Consider the following 24388-nt stretch of genomic DNA (forward strand, 5'->3'; position numbering starts at 1 on the left):
ATCCCTTCCTTCAGAAATACAAATCTAAATTTGAAAACAGCCTCACAGATCTAAGATTAGAATTGCTGTGAGTACCAGAACAAAGAGATACATGTTAACATGGGGGCACAGAAAATGTATGAATTGACTAGAAAAGCAGGGGAGGCTTTCCCAAAGAAATATGATGGAATTGACCTACACTGTCTGCAGATCAATCTCAGAATCATGAGGGAAGTTCATATCCTGAACACAGCCAGGCACAGAAGGGCTTCCCAACACTATCATCTGGTTAGACCTGGGAATGTTAGGGTCATTTGGCCAGACATATATGTTTCCATGGCTCTTTTACAAATATTATGCAAACTTCTCAAAATTTGGACCTCACTTGGCATTTAAGGAATCCTTTGGGGAACAGCACAAATAGGAGCTTTGGAGATGGTTTAAATCTAATCAGAAGAAATAAAAGGGGAAAATAGAGGAAAGAAGCAATAGGGAAGAAAATGGACATTTTTAAGTGCCAAGTAGAAACTAGATGCCGAATATAAGTTATCTCATTTAATTTCCCCCCAATACTATGGCCATTCAGAATAGTTATCTCCATTTGATAGAAGTGGAAACTGAGGCTTCCAGGAATTGAGTAATTTACTGACTATGACAAATCTAGCTAATTTGCTAGGATTTGAACACAGGACTCTCGCTTCAGACCCATGCTCTTATTTTTTTTTTTTTTTCATATACAGTGTTTCTTCTCTAGAGAAATCTTACTAGGCCTTAGGAGTAGACAGGTTGTGTCCATCCAAGCTCTGCTTTTAATCCAATTTAAATAAAAGAGAATGCTTCTGAGAATTCAACCCAATTGCATTATTATCCCAAGACAGAAATTCCAGAGAGTTCTGCCTTAACTCGTAGTGTCATTGATAACCATCATTTCTGTCAACCTAGTCATACCCTGAACTTACTCCTGTTAAAATAGATTGCGTCCTTCCCTAACTGCAGAGACAGGCTCATAACCCAGGCTGGAATAATAATGCCTTTCTCGCTTCCAGTCATAGTGTTTGTCAGTGCAGCACACATTATAGCTTGGTTTACCCAGTGCTCAACTATAATCCTTTGCCTCCATCACAGAGGTTGGAAAAGATAAAATAATCCATTTCCCAGATCCCATGTGGCTAAGAGTGGCCATGTGGCCCTTTTCTGGTCAATGAGATGTAAGTTTGCTGAATAGTACTTCTGGGATAGGTTTTGCTTCCATGATAAGAATGAACAGACACAGTTGGCTTGTCTTTTTGCCAGTTCTCTTTCCAGCTGAAATTCAGATGTAGTACCTACAGATGCAGTACCCATTCAGTAACCGTAATGCAGTAAGCATGAGGACATAGCCAACAGCAAAGATGTTGGAACAGAAAAAATGGAAAGAGCTTGGATTTCGAGCTACTTTGCTGTTTCCCTTAGTTTTGCTATTGGAGGAAAAATAATCTTCCAATTGTTTAAGCCACTATAATGAAGCCACTATTACCTTCTGTTTTACTAACAAAGCACTCCTGAGAGATAAAGTCAGAGTCACATATATAAAGAAGCCAGGATGGGGCACCTGGGTGGCTCAGTTGGTTAAGTGTCTGCCTGCCACTCAGGTCATGATGGGGTCCTGGCATGGAGTCCCACATGGGGCTCCCTGCTCAGCGAGGAGCCTGCTTCTCCCTCTCCTGTTAGCCCCGCTTGTGCTCTCTCTCCCTCTCTCTTTCTGTTACATCTATCTATCTATCTATCTATCTATCTATCATCTATCTATCTATCTATCTATCTATCTATCTATCTATCTATCTTAAAAAAAAAAAAAAAGAAGCCAGGCCAATTAAAATCCTTTCTCAAGGTTTTTTTCACTTGAGCTAGAAAGGTGATACTCTTTTTAATGTTTTATCTGAAGAAAGTGGTCCCATTCCTTGCAGTTGTGGCCACCCACAGAAACAGGTGCACCTTCAACAAAATTTAGTGTGGATTTTAGACTGATGATGCTCCATATACACCAAGAGGATATGAAAGGATTAGAGATAAATCAGACAAAATATATACTCTACCTGTTCAAAAACTATAAAATAGTACTGGAAACAAAGAAGACCTAAATAAATGAAGAGACCTACATTGAACAGTGGTTGGAGAACTCATATTATAATATGTAAATTTTCCTCACATTAATTTATAGATTCAAAAACGTTACAACCAAAATCTCAGGAGGCTATTTTTGTGAAAAGTGTCAAACTGATTAAAAAATTTATATGGAAATGATCTAGAATAGCCAAAACAACTTTTGAAAAGAATGAAATAGTTGGAGGACTAACGCTTGATTTCAAGGCTTTTTAAAGTTATACTAATCAAGACAGTATGGCACTGGCATCAAAATAAGCAAATAGATTAACTAAATATAATATGGAGTCCAGAGGTAGAACCACACGTACAGGGACAATTGATTTTTGGCAAATATGCAAAAGCAAGTCAATGGGAAAAGGAAACACAAGTGGTGCTGGAATATTGGCTATCATTATGCAAAATGTAAATGTCGTTCCGTATGTTGCCTCACATATATGAATTAACACTATATGGATCATGGACCTGGATGTGGACCCAAAAATATAGAATCATATATGAGAAGAAAACAGAAGAGATTTATGACGTAGGGTTAGGCGAAGATGTCTTAGATATGACACTGCTATATCGGATGGCTAATAGTATTTCATTGTGATTTTAATTTTCATTTCCCTAATGACTTATGAGGTTGAGTATCTTTTCTTGGGCTTGTTATTTTTAGAAATTCTGTGAAGTGTCTGTTCAAATCCTCAGTCCATTTTTAATGTTTCATTTTGTCTTATTGAGTTATATGTTATTTATTCTAGATTCAAGACATTTATCAGATCATTGTTTTGCAAATATTTTTTTCCAGCATGTGGCTTGCCTTTTCATTTTTTAAAATAGTGTTCTTCTAAAAGTAAAAGCTTTTAATTTGATATTCTTCGGTGATTTTTTTTTCTCTAAGATTGTCTTTACATATCCTAAGAAATCTTTGCTTAACCCAAGATTATGATTTTCTACTATGCTTTCAGAAGTTGTAGAGTTTCACCTCTCAGATCTAGGTCTCTATTCTTTTTGAAGGGTGAAGTAAGGGTTCAGGTTTATTTATTTATGTAATCTGCATGGATATTCAGTTGTTTCAGCACTTGTTGTTGAAAAGTCTGTCCTTCAACTTTTGACTTATTTTAATACTTTGACATACATTAATTGTTTATATATGTATGTCTAGACTTCCTCTTCTGTTTCACTGATCTATTTGGATATCCTTAATACCAATACCACAGTAACTGGATTATTGTAGCTTTATTAAATTCTTGAATTCTGGGAATATGTTAACTTGAGCTATTATACCTATTTCAAATTTGATCAGCATCCTCTGTGTCCTTTGAATTGCCGTGTAAGTTTTAGAGCAGCTTGTACAGTCTTTCTAAAGAAAAGACTCTCCCTTTACACAGTTCCCTTTCCTTTCTTATTCTGACTCAGATTCCAGCCACCTTGTCTTCCCCAAACTCCAATGTCTGTCTTTAAATCCACAACTCCATGACGCTACCGGCTTCTTTTGGACTCATCCTCCCTTCCCTGCGGCCTGGAAATTGCTTCCAGGAAGTTCACTGGAGCATTTATAGGACTGACCTTGTTTGTTTCCCTTCTCTCAGTGATCCCAGGCCTCTGCCCTTGTCTGGAAATAGTTGTTGCAAATATTTTGTCCAGTTTGATGTTTACATTGAGAAACCAATGCCTGTGGCAGTTAATCCTTCCTGGGCAGAAGCAGAATTCCTGACAGGCGTTTTAATTGTAGTCCTTCTAGTTGATGTGTGGTGTGTCTTATGGTGTTTTTAATGACTCATGATTTTGAGCAACTTGTCATGGGCTTCTCAGTCTTTCATATACCTTTACTTACGAAAACCTTATCAAATATATTGTTCATTGAAATGAGGTTGTTTGTTTTAAGTTGTAGGAATTCTCATATATTCTAGAAACCAGTCCTTTATCAGAAATATGTATTATGGGGGCACCTGGGTGGCTCAGTTGGTTAATCATCCGGCTCTTGGTTTTAGCTCAGGTCATGATCTCAGAGTGGTGAGATCAAACTCTGGGTGGGGCTCTGTGCTCAGTGTGAAGTAGGCTCAAAATTCTCTCTCCCTCATCCTCCCCCTCTGCACCTCCCCCCAGCTTGTGTGCATGTGTTTGTATTCTCTCTCTAAAATAAGTAATAAAATAAATAAATAAAATCTTAAAAAAAAAAAAAAGAAATATGTATTGTGAATATTTTCTCCAGGTCTTTGATTTTCTTTCTTCTCTCCTCTCCTCTCCTCTCTTCCCCTCCCCTCCCCTTTTCTTTCTTTCTTTCTTTCTTTCTTTCTTTCCTTCTTTCTTTCAGATTTATTTATTTATTAGAGAGAGAGAGACAGGGAGAGAGAGTGCAGGGGGAGGGGCAGAGGGAGAGGGAGACAAGCTGACTCTCCACTGAGGCGGGATCCCAATTGGGGGCTTGATCCCAGGACCCTGAGATCATGACCTGAGCCAAAATCAAGACTGGGACTGAACCAACCAGGCATCCCTCCAGGTCTGTGTCTTTCTTATTCATGTCTTTGTAGGGCATAATTTTTACTTTTAATAAAGTCCAATTATTGATTTTTTTCTTTTAGGAGTCATACTATTTGACCTTTGCCTACTGAAGGTCAGAGATTTTCTTCTTATTTTTTTCTAACACTTATAGTTTTAGCATCTACACTATGTCTAGGATCCACCTAAAATTAATTTTGCATGTATAGTGTAAGGTAAGGATTGAGGTGTATATTTTTACAAATGGATATCTAGTTGTACCAGCACTATTTGTTGGAAAGAAAATCTTTTCCCATTTAACTACCTTGGCATATTTATTAACATTGATTAACCATGTATATGTGTGTGTTCATTTGGGGGCACTCTATTTTTTCTTCCTTTATTTATATATTTATTTATATTTGAAATCATGTAGAATAAGTCCTCCAACTTTTTTCTTTTATAAAATTATGGTTTGATAAGAAATACACAGGATCAAACCGAAAGTCATGTTCAATGACCAACAAGGAAAAATTTGAGAAAAAATTAAATAATCATAATATTGAATTTTAATCCACAAAATAGAATAAATATTTATACATTCATACTAATATAAATAAATGATTTTTAAAAATAAATATATGGGGGAGAAAGAACTCTTCCATTCAGTAGATTTCTAAATAACAAATACATAAGGAGTGAGGGAAATTCTATGTTTCACTACAGATGTGTGTTGAATTGTTTCATCTATGAAGGTAGTCACGTAGTATTCTTTTAATTTGTGAATGTGCTGAATTAAATTGATTATAAGTGTTAAAATCAATAATACATATTATTATATTACTGGTTCTAGGTAACATTTTCCCATTTCTTCATATGTCTACTCATTTTTACTGGATGTTGGACATTTGTTAATTTTATATTGTTGAGTAACATAGTTCTAAAATTCTTTTAAAGGCTGTTGGATTTTGGTCTGGCATATAGTTAAGTTACTTATTTTGAGGCTTGCTTTCAAATGCTATTAGTGCAAGTCCAGGGTAGTTTTTATTCTAGGGAGGTTTTTTTGTTGTTGTTCTTCCTGTGGTCCTACTCTTAGGTCCTTCTACCTCCCCTGAATGTCCTGACTATTCAGTGTAATTCCTCTATTCTGGCTGGCTCGAATTGAAAAGTCTCCCAGAATTGTGCAAACTCTACATATTTTTTGTTACACGTCTCTGGTCTTTCTTTTCCTGGGCCAGTGGATTTTTTTCTATGCATGGGGAACTTAGAATTCAGCAACAGATTCCAGGGTATTCTATGCAGATGTCTGGGACTATTTCCCTGTATGGCTGTCTTCTTTTATTATATTACTCTCCTCAGTTTCCAGTTGCCTCCACCTCCCTGAAATTTGATATCTGCCTCTTTAAATAGAGCACCATTCTGTAGTTGGGATTCTCCTCCCTGTACCATGGGCTAGAAAGTGCCTCTAGAGAGAAAGCCACAAAGATGACATAACTCACCACATTTGTTGACCTTCTCTGAATATCAAGATAATAGTCCTGGAATGATGGTTGTCCAATATCTGCAAACAGTTGTTTCAAATATTTTGTCCAGTTTCCTAGTTGTTTATGGCAGGAAGATAAGTCTCATCTTGGTTTTCCTGGGAAGCATATTGTTTTCTTTAGTTTTTAGTGATAATTTATATGTTGAAAGATTACCAATATGATTTACCAAAAAAAGCTATTTTCTTTTTTGTCTGTTCTTTTAGGACTATACTAGATTCTCATCTAATTGCAAGGATTAATATGTGAGAAATACTATGCTTGATTAAATGGTGCTCCTTAAACATTTTTGCTTTAATACCTTCTAAAATAATTTTGTGAAAGTATATATAATATATACATATATTTGCACATTCTCAAGTTAACATGTAAATATGCTTTCAAATGTTCAAATACTTTTTTGTGAGAGATATAATATCTAGTATACTGTAAAAATTGACATTAAAGCAATCTCCCCACTATTTTAAATGTTTAATATCTTAATAAATGTCATGGCTATTTGATGTCATCTATAATCCGTATTTTATTGGCTTCTGTATTATACTTCTCTGCCACAATAATAGGCATTGAAATCACAAGTTGTTTCTTCTTCATTTACTAGAACACAAAGTTCAAAATTTCAAAAAGTGTTTTCTTCTACATATTATTGTGATTATTGTTATTATTTTAAATATCAACCCTAGAAGCATATATTACACATTTTGTTAGGTAATTATTAAACTTTTAAATTGAAGATTTTCATGAAATGCATTTCATAATGAGATGGATAGGGCCTTTTCCTTTTCTTTCTTTTTTCTTTTTTTAGTTAGTTCATCCTTGTATCCTTAGATGAATATGTTTTATTGCTAGAATAAGATAGGTTTCAACACCTATTAGCTATCCACTTTTCATTTTTATAGATCTAAGCCCTAAGGAATAATGTACTCATAAATAAGAAAAATGGAATGAAGGGAGTTTTATTTTCCTCATGTCATTCAATTCCTTGTAAACCCTCTGAGTTACATGCCAAAAATGACATGGTGATTTATCATTAAAAGCTATTTTTGATGATTCATACATCAATGACAGGCTACTCCAATGTTACTTATTTCAAAGAATCTGAAGCCAACTGATGTACAAAATAAAAGTGTTAATCATTTTCATTAATATCATAATACAACATTTAGAATATTTTGAATTATTCCTTTTTCTAGCTCTCCGAAGTTTTGAACACCATGGGTTATGAATAAAAGAAAGATTCAAACTTTCTTCATAAAGCAGAAAAATAGTTATCAATTTGTTGGCTATAGGCACTTTCTTAGGTAGTTGACTCTTAAGGAAAGAACGTAGATAGAAATTAAAGATCTGGAAATTTGCCGTGTTTTTTAAGCTATCCATGTCCATGTATTTCTTGGAAAATCTTTGTGTACCCTGGGGTCACTGGTCCAGGTTGGAGGATCACAGCCATAGAAGACTGCTCGTGGCTATATACTGTGCCTAGTTCTAGTCATTGTGCAATATAGAGTATAAGATGTAAAATTCTGTTTTCTGTAAAACAACACTTAATTTGGAAATACAAGATTACATACTTAACCTCTATATAAATACACTACTCTGTTTTTACATAAGAGGCAAATGAACCTCAGAATGGTGAGGTAATATGTCCAGTTTCACAGGTACTAGTAAGGTGGTGGACTTGGAACTCAAACCTGGACTCCTGTTATCCCAAAGTCCACATTCCTTTTACAAGTACTACCTTCAAAATGACCAGAAAAATAATAAAATTTAACCAACTCCATAAAAAGAAGCTACTAGGTAAATATCTCTCCTTCAGAAGTCTTCATAAAGAAAGAGAAAGCGGGGGGAAATGGCCTTGAAGAATGAGGATATATATAGGTAAAAACAAAGAGTCAGGTAAGCTGGGGAATAGTACAAAGCAGTCGAGAATATGTAAGGTACATTGTAAGTGAAAGGGGAAACAAAAGCTAGTGAGTCTACTTGGAAAACAGAAAGTTATAAGTTGCTTTGGAGTCAGGCATGGAAAAATCTTAAAATGATGATTCTATCCTTGAGAATTAGGAGTCACTGATGAGTTTTGAACTGGGGACATGGTAAAAGTCATGTTTGAGGAAGAATTATCCAGTAGCAGCCTCAGCATAGTTTGAAAATGGCTTTGACAAGACTACCTAAGTAAGCTGTTGTAATAATCCAGATGTGAGTTTATAATGGAATAGACTACAGTGTTAGCTGTGGGAATGTAAAGGAGAAGACGAATACCAGAGACAGTATGAAGAAGGAAATCACAGGCTGGGGTAGATAATTCATGTGGGGAATAGTGAAATATCAGGCAAGAACGACTGCCTTGGGTTGCACAGAGCTCTTAACGCAAGCCCAGGGTCTTGGATATTATAGGCAGTGAAGAGCCAAGAATGTTTTTGAGCATGAGAGTAAGAATGTTTGAAGAATATTAATAGTGAAATAAATATCTTATCTCATTCTGTAGCAAAAACACTAGGTTATAATTATAAAAACCTAAAGATCTGAAGTCTTAAGTCCATAAATTAGGAATTCTGTTCCTCAAGGATAATGTGAAGTTACTTATTTGTCATACTAGATTACAGCCAGATTAGCTTGTTCCTACTTTATAATGTTTAAAAGAAAGTTAAAGTAGAAATTTAGTGAGATTTTTGGATTGTCTGGAATTGGCTTCTCTCAGGAGACAAAGAGGATGTACACAATGTGGGACAGAGACAGCCTCTCCAGACAGTGAAGGTTGTTTAAAGAAGGGCTGCTATTCCCACCATCACCACACACCATGCCTAGGAGGGCTGGCTGCTGGTGATAGTCCTTACCACCAGGAACAGAGGCTGACAAGAGTATTGGAAGAGAATTGGAAGTATATCTCGCAGGTCAGGGAAAGTACAAGAGGAGACTTTCAGTAAGATTTGGAAAGAATTTATCTATAAGTCTCATGAGAGAATCAGAATTTCAAGGAAGGGTGGTCCTGGAAAGATTGTACAAGACTGTCTGCCTTCTTCAGTGTCCATTTGACTTAGAAAATTCAAGCTAAGCATATGGACTGCTTTCTCTTTCCCTCTCCCACCCCTTCTCACCCTCACTCATTCTCTCTCTCTTTTTCATCCAGTTCCTTTCCCCCCAACTACAAACGTACAGTCTGAAGACTGGCTAATCCTCTCCAGAAGCAGATACCTAACATGAATGGCATAGTAGTCTCCTCACAAAATTGGAGGGAGGGAGCACATTATTCACCTCCTACACCCTAGAGAAAGGAAGGAACTGTTGAAAATTCCCCACTGATCCAATGAATCATTACTTCACTGATTTTTTCCTCTTTCTACTCCTACCCCCTACCCATGTGGGGGAGGTAGTGATGAAGGTTGTTTGGGAGTAGCAGAGCTAATTTGATTATCTTCCTAAGAAGGTTGTAAAGAGATATGATCCCTAAAATTGTAATGCTTTTTTAAATTTCCGGTGACTTTTTATTTAGGTTTAATTTCAAACTTTCTGAAAACTTTAAAGAATATCAGAAGAAAACTCCACCTGTTCACATTTACCATTATGTTTTGCATTTTATTTCATCATTCTTCCTATCTACCTACCTACCTACCTACCTACCTACCTCATCTATCATCTGAAAGTTGGAGACAGTGAATCCCTTTACCCATAAATACTACACTGGGTATTTTTTAAGACCTCTGGTTCTTTTTGGAATGTTTCAGGACCAGCAATTTGTCCCTAATTTTCCATTCTAGTGACAAAATCCAGAGCAACTAAAAAGTACCACTTAATATTCTATTATAAAAAGCATTCCGTGAAACATAGTTTCCTAGAAAGCAAACTGATAAATATTAACAGGACACAGATTCATCATCATTATATAATAACAACTGCTTATTAGGATTTCAAAATACACTCAACAAAATTAGTCATTTTATATATAATTTACTGTTCTCATCATGCTTTTAAAATCATGCTATTCTTCACAATAAACTTATAATGTAGCTTCTATTTGAAAAAAATAGCCACAAAATATTAATTAGCTAAGGAAACCTAGAAACTCTTAGTAGTTAATATTTGACTAATTATTAATGTATGTCCCTTTATATCAGAAAGGATGAATGTTATAATCTGTTAAGACAAAGGAATGTTATATCCTATTATGACATCAAGTGCTAAGAACATGCACAAATTGTAGAAGACTGTACAAAATAGACCTTTAAGCTCTTATTAAAAAAGCTTAGGGCAGGGAGTTTGGGTGGCTTTGATTTTATATTACCTTTACTTTATTCTACCCTTCTTCAGGGGGTAGCAGAGTAGTTCATTATTCTTGACCTTAGAGTTGACTACTTATTCAATTCTCTCCTGATGGCCTTATGTTCCTTTTCATTCCTTTCTTCTGTAGTTTTTCTTTTCCTACTCAGGGAAGGCCTGAAGGTCTTTGGTTCTAGCTAGGATAGGAGAAGAAAGAACAATACAGGGTCAAATAGCTACAAAATTATTAGATCTTTTAAATAGCCTAGGGTAAATCCTTCTTAGAATAACTTTAATCCTTCCAGTTCTTTTCTCACCTTTAAGTGTCATTAATGTAAGAAATAAAATGGTTCATTTAGCATCTTCTATGTACCATGAACTGCTCTGTTATTTTATGCAAAATGCAATTTAATCTTTAAAATCATGCTCCGAGGAGCAATGTAATCAATAACGAAGAAAAGATTTCTATTCAAAAATCTGTGACTAGGTCCACTAAAAAATTGTTTGAGCTGATTAATGAATTCAGCAAAGTCACAGGGTACAAAATCAACATACAGAAATCTGTTGCATTTCTAAACACCAATTATGAAACAGGAGAAAAAGAAATCAAGGAATTGGTCCAATTTATAATTGTACCAAAAACCATAAGATACCTAGGAATAAATCTAACCAAAGAGGTAAAGATCTGTACTCTGAAAATTACAGAATACTGATGAAAAAAACTGAGGATGACACAAAGAATGGAAAAAACATTCTGTGTTCATGGATTGGAAGAACAAATATTGTTAAAATGTCTATACTGACCAAAGCAATATATACATTTAATACAATCCCTATCAAAATACCACTAGCATTTTTCACAGAGCTAGAACAAACAAACCTAAAATTTGTATGGAACCACAAAAGACCCTGAATAGCAAAAAAGTCTTGAAAAAGAAAAGCAAACTTGGAGGCATCACAATTCCAGACTTCAAGCTATATTACAAAGCTGTGGTCATCAAGGCAGTATAGTATTGACACTAACACAGACACATAGATCAATGGAACAGAGCAGAAAATCCAGAAATGGACCCACAACTACATGGTCAACTAATCTTTGACAAAGCAGGAAAGAATGTCCAATGGAAAAAAAGACAATCTCTTCAACAAATGGTTTCAGGAAAACTGGACAGCTACCTGCAAAAGAATGAAACTGGACCACTTTCTTACACCATACACAAAAATAAATTCAAAATGGATGAAAGACCTAAATGTGAGACAAGAAACCATCAAAATCCAGGAGTAAAACACAGGTAGTAACCTCTTTGACATTGGTCATAGCAATGTCTTACTAGACACATCTCCAGAGGCAAGGGAAACAAAAGCAAAAATAAACCACCGGTACTTCATCAAGATAAAATTTTCTGCACTGTGAAGGAAAGAATCAACAAAATTAAAAGGCAACCTACAGAATGGAAGTGACATATCTAATAAAAAGCTAGTATCTAAAATCTATAAAGAACTTATCAAACTCAACACCCAAAAACCAAATAATCCAGTTAAGAAATGGGCAGAAGACATGAATAGACATTTTTCCAAAGACATCCAGATGGCCAACAGACACATGAAAAGATGCTCAATACCACTCATCATGAGGGAAATACAAATCCAAACTACAATGAACTATTACCTCACAGTGTCAGAATGGCTAAACTAACAACACGAAACAACAGATGTTGGCGAGGATGCCAAGAAAGGGGAGCCCTCTTATGTTGTTGGTGGGAATACAAACTAAAGCAGCCACTCTGGAAAACAGAATGGAGGTTCCTCAAAAAGTTAAAAATAGAACTACCCTGTGACCCAGCAATTGCACTTCTAGGTATTTACCCAAAGGATATAAAAACACTGATCGGAAGGGACACATGCAGCCTAATATTTATAGCAGCATTATATATAGAGATCTATATAATTCTATATATATAATTATATATATAATTCTTTATATATAATTATATATATAATTCTTTTTTATGGCTGAGTGATAGTCCATATATACTCAACCATAAAAAAAGAATGAAATCTTACCATTTGCAATGACATGGATGGAACTAGAGTCTATTACGCTAAGTGAAATAAGTCAGTCAGAGAAAGACAACCACCATATGATTTTACTCATATGTGGATTAGGGGAAGGGGGAAAATAAGAGAGGGAAGTAAACCATGCAAAACTATAGAGTGTTAACTATAGAGAACAAATTGAGGGTTGGTGGAGGGGAGGTAGGTGGGGGATGGGCTGAGTGGGTGATGTGTATTAAGGAGTGTACTTGTTGTGATGAGCACTAGGTGTTATACGTAAGTGATGAATCATGAAATTCTACTCCTGAAACCAATATTACACTATAAGCTAACTAAAATTTAAATAAAAACTTAAAAATATCTGTGACTAGAATATAAATATTATAGATTAGGATATAAGAGATTAGAATACAAAACATAATAAGGTAATAGAATATAAATAATATAAAATAATTAATAAAACAGAATGATTCTCTATTGGGGGTCCATCTTATAAAATACTCATTTTTTTTTCCTATTACTATTTCATATGACTTTGAGAAAAAATTCCTCAGAAGTTGAGATGCTTTTCATTCTTGACTCTCACTCTGTATCTTCTCTTTCTGCTGCCCGGAACAGGTAGTATGGCTGGAGCTCCAGCAACCATCTTGAATCATAAAGTCATACTGAGACTGGAAATCTTGTGTTAAACATGGCAAGGCAAGGGAAAAAAGATCCTTGGTCCTTGATACATTGTGAAACTTCCATATCATCCTCACTCTGCCTACCTTCAGAATGTTTTTATATGAGATAGAAATACAATTCTCTCTTTTATAAGCCACTTTAATATCACATTTGGTTTTTCTCTTATATAGAAATTAAACCAGGCTCCTAACTGTAAGTACATAAATATGCTATATATTTAGGTGCTTGTACCTTGTTTCAGCATAAGCTCTACAGAGACATTAATGGCTATTAAACAGGGTAGAATGGGATCCAATTTTTTTGTTTCAGATTGTTCTGACTACAATTTGAGGGTAAATAGAAAAAAAGAACAATACTGGAGGCAAACACCATATTGGAGATGGTTATAATCATCTAAGAAAAAGATGACTTCAGTCAATCTAGGAAAATTGTGGTTGGGATGGGGGGAAAATGAAGAGAATAAATACTTCAGATATAAAACTGTCAAGACTAAAAGATTGATTGGAAGTGGGATGATGGGGAGGGAATGGGCAAGTACGAGAAACTCTCCAGTTTGTAAAACTGGTGGTGCAACCATTAGCGTTAGTGAACACTGAGAGGAGAAATGTCAGTGGGAAAGTTCAACTTTGCACATCTTGAGCTTGAGTTATTTATGTGAGATCCAAATGGACATGTGCAGGATGCAGCTGGATAAAAAGACTTGTTGTTGCTTACCAGAGGAATTCTGGTGTGTGTGTGTGTTGTGTTGTGTGCTAAGAAAGAATATTATCAACCAGAGAGAGGATAGAGTGGAGAAATTAGTGAAGAGATAATAAAGTTCTGGGGAACCTCAAAATTTAGGGTTTGGTGGAAGAAAACAGGTGTCCAAAGGAGACAGATAAGAAAAAGGGAGTGAGGAACAAAGATATTCAAGAATCATTCCAAGAAATGTCATTTGAAGATAGAGTGAATACTAGAATGTGCTCGGTGGAGCAGACTACCACTGGAAGGGGCAATGAGGAAGTCATTACTGTAAATGGGAATGATGTGGGTTGAGTTGCTTGGTTCTGGAAATACTACAGGAAGTTAGGAGTGAATGGTTAAGTGATGATAGTTGACTATTCTTTAGAGAAGCTCAGACGGAAAGTAAAAGGCAACATTCAGTAATATTGACAGCAAAATTTGATAAGAAAATGGTGAGAGCTGAAAAAAAAATAAGAGGATTAAAGTGTCATTATCAAATAATTGACTAAGAAGTTTAGAGTTAACACCTGTACCAAAATGATGATAGCACATCCTAGGTCCTGAGAAATTTTATCTTGGCTTTAATTGTTCTAAAGCGGGAGCAGTAACTAAATACAAATTTCAAGTTCTGTCTAGTAATCGTTGAAGTTATATAGACAGAAAATAATAAATAAGTTACTTCGGCTGGATTCTGATATCACCCAAAAATTAATGAATTAAATCAAGAAGACACTGAAGCAAATGATTGGCCCACTAATACATTACCAGACTTCTGCTGGCAGTTAGGAAAATGATGCTCCCATCACATCTGTACTTTCTCAGTCAGCATACAGATCTGGGAACAGACTCTAAATTAGTTACCGTGAAGCTAGTAAGTTCATGCAAATGTTGTAACTCACGTTTTTGAATTTCACCATTTCCCAAAGCAAGTTGACCCAATGATCTATATTTGGTGGTGATTTTTATTCCCAGATGTTGAAAACAGCTTCTTTGCTGGCAATAGGTCCTTGAGGATGCATTTTCCCTTAGCTTTAAATAGCATACTTTAGGGAATTGGTATTACCCAAGATATAAAAAGATTAATAAGGATTTAAAATTGAATAACTCTAGTAATTCCTTTAATGGATGTGCATACAAACTGTTTCCTTGGTTAATATCATAACGGCTTATTTATCACCACATTCCTAAGAGATAACTCTCTTAAGTTTGTGACCATAGGGCTTCAGTCATCATGCGGCGCTGAGGCCACACGCCTTATTTCTTGGCACAACACAAACAACCTTGCATAAGTCAATGTGTGAGACTTTGGAGAGCCTATCCTCTTCGATCCCCTGTGTAAAGTTTCTTTTTAAAGACATCTGAATTTTATCTGTGTCTTTCTGGCTTTCATTGAGAATGTTTATTCAATTCAATGTGAGAGAATTGAACTCTCGACAAGGAGCATGATGAATTTTCTAATTCAAACTGGGTACCAAGAGGTGGCCTGTCATCATTTTCCTTTTGTTGCACTGAAAAAAAAAAAAAAAAAAAAGCAAATGAGTCTCCTTGAGAGCAGTTCCCACTTCTGTTTCAAGTTTCCCCACCAAGTCATTAAACATTCTCTGGGTTTTGTCAACAGCCTGGTAAACATCCAGAGAAAGAATCAAAATAAGATCGTTTATTTAACATTCTTCTCCTCCAACTGCTGATTAGGATAAATAGTTTGGATAAAACTCCTATCTGATCCAACAATCACAAAAAGAAAACATTTAGCTATTGCTGAAGTTTAAATTGAGTTAGAAATACTTTAAACAGCAAAGAATTTTTGGTACACTTTGATATTTTCTTTATCTTTAACTCATCTTGTTAAGACAACGGCAGGGCTAAACATTACTGTTGAATAACCACTGAATAAGCTTTTTAGAATCTAAGTGAAAATGCAAGCACTGATTTTGAGAACAAGCTATAGGCAGAAAAGGCCCAAACTCAGTGCTCCATTTAAGTAACTAAAAGAAGTTGAGTCTAATAGTTATTTCCAAGAATATCCTTTTCAGACTTTGGGTGAAATGAGTGCTGATTTACTTATCTCTAGAGAATCTAAGAGCTTAGCCAAAAAGTGAAAAAAAAGTTTCTAATTATCAAAAAGACTTCTAGGCTTGTAGATCAGACGTAATGTTATAATGCCTTGTTTTACATTTCTGTGCAAACTTTTTCAAGAAAATATGTTGTAATCCTAAATACAGATCTAGTGAGATATACTGCTGAGTACGTAAAAAACGTATTACAATCTTTAATGACCTATAATCCAGATTTTAATAGAGTAATTGTGATCCATAACTAAATCAATTAGCAGATCAAATTTTTAACATATTGAAGATTGTACAACAGCTCACAAAATCTCCTCTGCCTTCAGCTCCTACCAGCTTTGCTCTTATTTGTTTTACGCTCTGGATAAAATAGTATACTTACAGGGTCCCTAGCAAGCCATACACTTCAATGCATTTGTGTCTTTTCTCAGCCTGCTACTTAGAATGCTCTTTTCGTTCTTTAAGGCTGATTGTAATCCAATTATTCCTTCTAGAATGACCTCAAATACCACCATGGAACATTATCTTTACTTGAAATAAAAATTGACTGACAAATTATGATTCTTCAGATGGGTACCGGGCAGAAATTTCCTCAAAAAGGAATAAAATGAACCTGGCACTTTGAGAAAAACGACTGACAGTAATTGTGATAAAATTAGAGCTGTCAAAAGAAAATGACAATTTTGGAAAAAATTTTATCTACCATTAGTTTTGCAGTTTCCTGATCCTTTAAACACTTTTCTGATGAAATTGGTGAAGACATTTACGTTTGTGACTTTTTGATAATGTATACAGAAATATGTCAACGTTTGGAAGAACTGCATAAATCAGTGATCTGTTTTCCAAATGAGGAATGTATGAAGTTACAAAATTACATGAGTAAAATAGCCATTTAAAGTGTAAGAATAACTAGTGGATTTTAATATAACAGGATAAAGAAAGTTGATTAATATGATTTCAGATTCTACATTTCAACTAACTTTTAACTTCTTCTTGTCAGGTTTTGGTGTAGGATCAAGAAATATTTACAATTATCTTAAAAAAATCTCCCTTCCCTTACTAATTACATGTCTGTGGAAAAACAGTTTTTCTCTATACACTTCAATGACAAAATAATGCTACAGATTGCAGGAAGAAAAATGTAAGAATCCAACTGTCTTCAATTAAGACATCAAAGAGATTTCCAAGAGTAAAACAGTGCCACTCTTGTCACCAAATTTTTGAATATATGGTTATTTTTTAGAATAACTGCCAGTAAGTATGTTTTGATGTAGCAAGTAGAAATTTCTTCGTGAAAAATCTGAGTGTCTAAGAAATACAACTTTATAAACTTTAAATTTATTTTCCAAATCCAAGTAAATTATTTGCCTGACGAAGAAATGTATATATATTCTTGATAATCTCATTTAAATTCAAGGATTTCTTTATGATTATAGCTCTAATTCAAATTATTTTACTCCCTTTCTTCCCACCTAAATTTGGTGAAAAGAGGGAGAGTGGAAATGGGCTGTGCAAGCACTACAACTCTCAGGGGCACAAGGGAATGTTAATTTCTCAACCTTGACCTCAGACTTAGGCCACTTCCTGCACCCCATATGCAGTACTGTGTCATCTGATGTTCTGCATAGCTGGGACTTGAGGTTCCCTGAAAAGTGCGTGGTGGGTGCTGGGAAACAAGTACTGTAATATGATGTGAAAAGAGAAATGAAAGGCATATGCATTAGAATTTTGAAATATTATCATCACCACATTGTTTTATGTATAAACTCTCCATCTTCTTTTTCCCCACCTCTGTTTTATAAACTTAATATGTTGGAGACATGTTCTCTTGTCATTAAATATTCCTCTAAATTATAATTTTTAAAGGTTGAATAATATTTCATCATATTTCATCCTGAGGACATATTATACTTGCTTTAAGAAGTCTCTTGTTGAGGGGCGCCTGGGTGGCACAGTCGTTAAGCGTCTGCCTTCGGCTCAGGGCATGATCCCGGCGTTCTGGGATCGAGCCCCACATCAGGTTCCTCGGCTAGGAGCCTGCTTCTTCCTCTTCCACTCCCCCTGCTTGTGTTCCCTCTCTCGCTGGCTGTCTCTGTCAAATAAATAAATAAAATCTTTAAAAAAAAAAAAAAAAGTCTCTTGTTGAACATTTAAATGTTTCCAATTTATTGTTATAAACAATAAGCTTAAGTGAACATCTTTTCACCTGTTCACCCAAGTATTTGTATCCATTCATGATTATTTCCTTAGAACAAATTCCTTATAAGGAAACTCTTGACTTAAAGATGATCTATGTTATTAAAGTTTTGGGATTTCTCCCCCACAAAGTTATTTCCTAGAATAGTTGTACAAATTGACATTCCAAGAACTGCTGGAGTGAACATTATTTCACATATGAAATGGTCATTTAGATATCTTCTGTGAATATCCTATATACGTTTATTGTCCATTTTATTATTTGCATGTTAAGGCTCTTGTCATTGTTTTAATTATTTGTACTATAATTCAGTAACGTTAATAATGCCTACTTGTTCTCGCTTTTGGTTGCATTTAATTATTTTTAAACTTTGTCTATAAATCTTTTATGACTGTCTTTTAAAATAGCAGATGCCAGATTTTTATTTTTTGTCAAATCTCAATAGAGATATTTAATCCAATCACATATTTTTACGACTAGTATCTAGTTTTTTTACAACTCATATCCTCTTTAGTTTCTGTTTCTAATTTTTTTAGTAAGCTTTTCCCCTTGCTGTCTTTTCCTATTTAGACCATGGTTTTTTTTTGCACTTTTCTTTAGTATTATGGATACTTTATTTTTCTTGGACATACTGAGGTTTAATTGACAAACAGAATTGTAAGGTATTTAAAGTGTACCATCCAATGACTTGACCTATGTTTACACTGTGAAATGGTTCCTCCCATTGAGTTAACTAACAAATCCATCACTTCATGTATTTACCTTTTATTTTTTTGTGTTTTTTTTTTGGTGAGGATGTTTAGATTCTACTCATAACAGATTTCAATTATACACTTCAGTGTATCAACTATAGTCTCCGTGCTCTACATTACATCCTTACACCTTATTCGTTTTCTAACCGAAACTTTTATCCTTTCACTAGCCTCTTTTTATTTCTTTCACCCCCAGCTCTTGGCACCCACTTTTCTACTCTACTTCTATGTCAGCCTTTTTTTTTTTTTTTTTTTTTTCAGATTCCACACACAAATGATATCACACAGCATTTGTCTTTCTCTGCCTGGCTTATTTCACCTTGCATAATGCCCTCTGGGGTTCATCTATGTCATCTCAAATGACAGAATTTCCTTCTTTTTTAAGGCTGAATAATATTTTATTGTATATATCCACCTCGTTTTCTTGATCGATTGATCCACTGATGTACATTTAGATCAATTCCATAAATTGGCTATTGTGAACAGTGCTGCAATGAACATGGCACTACAGGTATCTTTTTGAGATAATGGCTTTGTTTCCTTTGGATATATACCCAGAAATGGGATTGCTGGATCATATGGTAGTTTTATTTTTAATTTCTTGAGGAACCTCTGTACTGTTTTCCATAGTGGCTGTACCAGTTTACATTCTTGCCAGAAGTGCACACGGGTTTTTTTCCCCCACATCCTCACCAGCATTTTTTATCTCTTTTCTTTTTGGAAACAGCCACACGAATATGAGGTAATATCTCATGGTGGTTTTGATTTGTATTTCCCTGATGATTAGTGATGTTGAACATTTTTTCATGTACCTATTAGCCATTTGTATGTCTTCCTTGGAAAAATGTCTATTCGGGTGTTTTGTCCAATTTTTTTCAAGTTTTTATTTAAATTCCAGTTGCTTAGCATATAGTGTAGTATTAGTTTCAGGAGTAGAATTTAGTGATTCATCACTTGCATACAACATCCAGTGCTCATCATTACATGTGTCTTCCTTATCCTTTGCACAGTTTTTAATGGGATTACTTGGGGTTTTTTGTTATTGAATTGTATGAGTTATTTGTATATTTTGGATATTAACTCCTTATCAAATATGTGGTTTGCAAATATTTTCTCCCATTTCATAAGCTGCCTTTTCATTTTATTGATGGTTCCCTTTGCTGTGCAGAAGCTTTTTGGTTTGCTGTAGTCCCACTTGTTTGTTTTTGCTTTTGTTGATTTTGCTTTTGGTGACAAATTAAAAAAAAAAAAATCTTGCCAAGACCAATGTCAAGGAGCTTACTCCTTATGTTTTCTTCTGGAAGTTTTAGGGTTTCAGGACTTAATTTCAAGTCTTTAATCTATTTTGAGTTGATTTTTGTGTGTGGTGTAAGATAGGGATCCAGTTTCATTCTTTTTGCATGTGGCTGTCCAGTTTTCCTATTGCCATTTAATGAAGAGACTATCTTTTCTTCGTTGTATATTCTTGATTCCTTTGTCAAAAATAATTGAACATACACGTATGGATTTATTTCCGGGCTCACTATTCTGTTCCATTGCTCTTGGTGTCTGTTTTGACCCTCAAACCATACTGTTTTTGTTACTACGGTTTCATAATAGTTTGAAATCGGGAAGTTGTGATGCTTCTCGCTTTGTTCTTCTTGCTTGAGACTCTTTTGACTATTTGGGGTCTTTTGTGGTTCTACAATATGGATACTTAAGATTTGCTTCTTATAGAAGTTGTGGTTATTTTTTAGATATTAAAATACATTTCAATCACCACAAAAATATCTACTTTGCATCTGTTTCCTAATTCGAGTTATAACACTTGAATTTTTCTCTGTTGCATTACCAATCCAGTTGTTGCATTCCATCAGGAAAGAACTCCTTGGGTGAGTTTTTGGCGATCATTTCTGTGTTAGGTTAGCATGACAATTTCAAACACAAGAGTCAAAATTAAAAGAGCTCAAGGAAGCCCTATATACACATCATCGAGATTCAAGTAAGACTGCTTATAGCTGTGGCACCTAACCTTTTTTACCGAAAAAATATTTTAAACCGATGTTTTTTTAATGTTGTGTCAATAATGAAAAATAAACCATATAATATCTTCTGTAAAATGACAATTTTTGCCCAGTTTTATTTTCTTTCTTATCTCCCTCTTATTTTTCCAAGTTTTTGCCAATGTATGCATATTAATATTAAGTTATTGTATTTATATTATACATAAAATAATGTAAGCATCTTTTGGACATAAATAGTATAATCTCCAAAAACAATTATTTAGACTTAATTCTATGTTTCTTGGTTTTTTGGTACACTACAATTTTCTTTCATTCGATTATTTTCCATATGCATTTGGATTATTCTCCAATCTATTACAGCATGTATTTGAGTCATCATTCCCAGAAAAGTATGTGGGTAGCATCCCTCCTAAGCTTTGCATGTCCAAAAACGTCCACCAGCTTGTCTTTCACAATGAATTTGGCTGGCCATAGAACTGTGCCAACCATTTGAAAACATGACTCCATTGTTTTCTGGCAGTTAAACTATTTTTGTGTCTGATGCTTGTGGAATTTTTAACAGTTGGTCTTATAATTCAAAACTCATGAGGTTATGTATAGATGACAACTTACTAGTTCTATTTTCCCTGAAACTGGACAATCTCCTATATCCTTAGTATATTTTTTCTACAATGCAAAAAATCTTTGTCTCTTTAACATTTACTTCTGATTTATCAATTCTGTTATATTTTCTTAATTTCTGTTTTATATGCAAATTCTTTGGTCTGTCATCCGTCTATCTTAATTTTCTACATTTTATTCCTCTGCTTCTGTGTTGTGAGAGACTGGAGTTTGACTTCTATTTCATGTATCCTATTTTCTAAAATGTCAGAGGTTATCCACCATTGTGTTTACAGTGTTAAAGTCAGCGACCATGTTTTTCATTTCCACACATCTTTCTCTGACATTGGATTTTTATCTTCACGTCTGCGAGCTCTAGTTACATAGTTATACCTTCCTCAAATTTGCCTGAGAGGATCTCACTCTTCTAAAATAGAGACTATTAATAAGATACTGCTGAGTTTCACATAATTCTCCTTTGTATGCAGAATATTACTGTGAGAGGAGGAAGAAAGGGAAATCAAGTGGTGGCTTCTGTGATTTTTTAAAATCTCTCTCTCTCTCTCTCTCTTAAGTAGGCTCCATGCTGGGCTTGAACATACGACCTTGAGATCAAGACCTGAGCTGAGATCAAGAGGTGAATGCTTAACCAACTGGCCCCAGCTTCTATGATGTTTGAAATAGACTAGTAATAGTTTCAATAATTTAGAAGGAATTCTTCAGTTTCTGCTAGAAGGGCCTTGCCATTCTCCACTTTCTAGCATGGGCAAAAGTATTTCTCTGTATTTATGCTTCCTTCCAATGCCCCATCTATGAGCTGACTCTTCTTTTCTAATAATCTCATCTGTACAGAAAGTATTCTTTTGGAGACATTTGTGTGACTGTTTTTGACACTTTCCTCTAAAGTCCTTGTTATTCCTTCAGGATATTTCTATCCATCCCCCCGCAATGGATTAGTCTTCCATCACCTGTCACCAGGGATACTTTAGTGGTCTCCAATATCTCTTTCTCTGTATCACAATGTACAGATATTTCAGACTGAATGTTGACATGCTCTTACATCACTGAGACTGGTGGCATTTGCATAATCCTATCCCTATTTTCCTTCCTCCACTATGTTTAGATGGAAGGAAAGGAATTAAAATAATTCAATATTAAATCCAAATCATTTTGAAATCTCTCTAAATATTGATTTCATCATACATCTCTCCTGACTCAAAAACTGTCAGTGGACCCAGAATGCCTATGGAATAAAATGGAAACACTGCAATTTCTCATCCAAGGTTGGTCATAGTATGCTTTTTAAATAGTTTTTCCAGTCTCAGCTCGTATATCTCCTCAACTCGCTTTTTGCTCCAATGAGATTATTTCCTCATTTTTTCCAAATAAGCCATACTCAATTCTACCTGCACACTTTCCCTCACACTATATCATTGGTCTGGAATGCCTTGTATGTTGTAGGTAAATTCTCTCCACTATTTTATTCCTAGCTCAAGAATTACTTCTTTTATTGAGTTATCTAAAACCTTCACAAGCTTATATAGCATTTTCTTTCCTGTGTGACTCATGTTAGTAATTACATGATGTTGAATATTTTATCATACCTTCAATGAGGAGTTGTCTCACCTCTTCCACTTAGATAATACCTGGATAAGTGGCATTAGCATTAATACTTTTAATCTTCATTTTACCTCCAACATCATTAATATTGCAGTACTTACCAAGTGCTTGCTGTATAAATATATGAATAAAGAGAGAAAACAAAACAAAAAACCTAGTAATTTGCTTTCATTTTAAGGTACTTTACACATTCTTGGAAAAAAGCCTAAAATTCTCATTGAAAAGTTCAAGTGAGTTAAAGAGATTTTAATCAATAGTTTTCATAATAAAGTTAAAAATGTTATAAAAGAAAATTAGAACACATTCACGGGGTATTTAGAATGACCTTCAATGGTATCATTTTTAGGGAGAGATAACTGCCTCCTCATGGAAACAAAACAGTCAAGTGGGCTTTGAAGTAAATTAATTCTGGGTTCAACTCTCATCTTGCCACTGTCCTCTTGGGTAGGTTTCTAATTCCACTTTACCCCATTTCTTCATCCACAAATGGAAATAATAATGGCCCATTATATCATTAATATCAAGAATTGAATGGAGACTAAATATTTAAAATTTCTCTAGAAGTGCAGTGTCTATTACACAGAAAATAATAAAAATGCTATTTATTATATTTCTATCTCCTTAAAATATATTAATTCATTTAATCAATTCTCACTCATCTGATGAGTTGAGTAATATCACTACCCAAATACAGATAGGAAACAGACAGATAAGTAATTTTTCAAGACCATTTAGTTAAAAAAAACAAAAACAGAAAACAAAGCAGCACCAGACAATTCATATTGTATATGGCCAGAGCCCACACTCTTGGCTACTAAACTGTACCGACACCCAGATGGACAGGGATTATTGATCTCTATTCTTATTCATCTTCACTCACAATGCCAGTCAGATCTCATGTAAGATACCTGCCCTCTTTGCAGAGCTAGTGTAAGGTTTTTGGGATATTAATGGGAAATGATAATCCTCTATTTCCCGTGAAATAGGAGGGATTTAAGAAAATATCACATTACTACAGAAAGTCATAAATATCTCTTTTCTGCAGATTTTCAACAATATTATTTGGAATGGTTAAGGTATTTCTGGATGAAATTTACATTTCACAGTTCCCTTTGAGCCCTATATTCATATAATTTGATTTTCTAAACCCATTGATGTATGATACAGATAAGTTTCCCTTCATATGATAAGAATTGATATATTTAAATTAAAAATTTTAAATCAATTGAAAATTTTAAATCGAAAAATTTTTTAAATTTTAAATTCTTAAAATAAAAATTCTATTTGTATTTATATTTTTTGGAAAAAA

General features: G+C 34.5%; 1 pseudogene; it reads right to left on the reverse strand.

Moving 5' to 3' along the window:
- Window positions 1-15348, reverse strand: part of LOC113260921 (40S ribosomal protein S6-like) — a 38150-nt pseudogene extending 22802 nt beyond the window's left edge.
- Window positions 15349-24388: the final 9040 nt, after the last annotated feature.

Source organism: Ursus arctos, unplaced genomic scaffold (genome assembly GCF_023065955.2).
Source record: "Ursus arctos isolate Adak ecotype North America unplaced genomic scaffold, UrsArc2.0 scaffold_3, whole genome shotgun sequence".
Lineage (NCBI taxonomy): Eukaryota > Metazoa > Chordata > Mammalia > Carnivora > Ursidae > Ursus > Ursus arctos.